This window comes from Chelonoidis abingdonii, chromosome 1 (genome assembly GCF_003597395.2).
Source record: "Chelonoidis abingdonii isolate Lonesome George chromosome 1, CheloAbing_2.0, whole genome shotgun sequence".
In the NCBI taxonomy this organism is placed as follows: domain Eukaryota; kingdom Metazoa; phylum Chordata; order Testudines; family Testudinidae; genus Chelonoidis; species Chelonoidis abingdonii.
In genome coordinates, this window is record NC_133769.1 from 260120633 (window position 1) to 260122685 (window position 2053).

Sequence of the window (2053 nt, forward strand, 5' to 3'; positions counted from 1 at the left end):
CTCTTGCTGCCAGGCCTTAGCTTTGAGGTACAAAAAACAGGCAGCAGTATTTCCAGTGGGGAGGCCTCAGCTCTAGCACTGACTTCCTCTGTTGAGCCACTAAAGCCTGATGCAATGCTGGCCTCTTTACCCACACATTTTCATGAGTTTGGATTAGAGTGCTGTGTTTTCAAGCCGAGAGGGTGGCTAATCAGCAGGTGGCAGATGATTGTAGCTGCCTTTGGGAGAAAGTATTGTTTCATATTATAAATGTATCCAGAGACAATGTGGCAATGGTGCAACATAAATCTCTCTATAAATAAAGAAATATCTAATTAGGCAACAAGACAGCAGATAAAATTTGACAGAGAAAAGTGCAAGATAAATCATGTCGGAAGAAGCAATTTAAAATAACTGTACAAGGAGGTTTCTGCATTAACTGTGATCTTTCAGGTAAACAGACACAGAAGTCACTGTAGATATGCCCGATATCTCGATGCGCATGTCTGCAGCATGTGAAGCAGAAGTCAAAATCTCACCATGCTGTTAAGCTGCAATAAGAAGAGGATGGAGAAAACTAGACAACACTGAAGTCAATGGCAACAATTCTGTAGACTTCAAAAGGGCCATAACAAGGTATGTATTACATTACCGGAAAAAGGACATTGCAGAAATGAAAATGAGCAATTAAACATATTAGAAGTTTGGAGAACGCCTCCATCTGAAAAAAATAAGGCTCAGTTACACAGATAAGGAGCAAGAAAAAATATCCTAGAGGTGTAGTCTACAATGTTATAATGCATTTTAAGAGTATATTTATATTTTTGTCAGTCCAAGTGGTACAATTCCAAAAGCATATGTTGTAAAGGCATGCTGGAATTCGTAATATTAGTAAGATGCTTATACAACTAAGATGTCTAGGAAAGAAGTTCTGTTAGTGTGATCTGTGTCTGTTAAGTCTTGTTTTAAGTCATTGCATTCCATGTGAAACTTGACTAGTTGAAGGGTAAGCCTGAAGTAAACAATGCTTGCTGAAATCAGTAGGGCTAGCCCAAAGTGCCATGAATGGATAGCATATAGGCTATAAAACAGAAAGATGGGAATAAAACGCAGCTTCTCTCATCACTGGTGTTACAATTTGTGATATCAAGCTTTTCTTTTCAAGTGAAATTATAGAAAATGTGTTTGTCTGATGTCTGAAGTCTGCAGAACTAATTTTTATTAATTTACATCCTGTCCAAAACCAGAAACTGCCCATCTGCCATACAACCTTAACTGTAGAGCATTATCACACTACTGGAACTTGTAATTATTATCCAGTGAAGAGCCAATATACCAGAGAGAATTCATAGTACACAGGAGAAAAGAGTAACAGGAAAATTAAGCAACAAAGGCAACAAAGTTTTTCATGAAACAAGCACCAAGGTGTGTGCGGGAGATTTTGTTTTGTTGAAACATCTGAGGATGAGAGGGTCAATGTTAATGACTGTCCACAGTGATGTATTGGCAGGAGTATTGTAAGCAAGACAGAACAAGTAATTCTTTGGCTCTACTCCACACTGATTAGGTCTCAAGTGGGGTATTGTGTCCAGTTCTGGGCACCACATTTCAGGAAAGCTGTGGAGAACTGGAGAAAGTTCAGAGAAGAGCAACAAAAATGATTAAAGGTCTAGAAAACATGACCTATGAGGGAAGATTGAAAAAACTGGGTTTGTTTAGTCTGGAGAAGAGAAGACATGGTAACAGTTTTCAAAAACATAAGTTGTTACAAGGAAGAGGGAGAAAAATTGTTCTTTAACCTCTGAGGATAGGACAAGAAGCAAGGGGCTTAAGTAGCAGCAAGGGAAATTTGAGTTAGACATTAAGAAAAACTTTCTATCAAGGTTGTTAAGCACTGGAATAAATTGCCTAGGGATGTTGTGGACTATCTGTCATTGGAGATTTTTAAGAGCAAGTTAGATAAACACTTGTCAGGAATGGTCTAGATAATACTTTGTCCTGCCTTGAGTGCAGGAGACTGAACTAAAAGACCTCTCAAGGTCTCTTCCATGCCTACGATTCTATGTTATAGTTT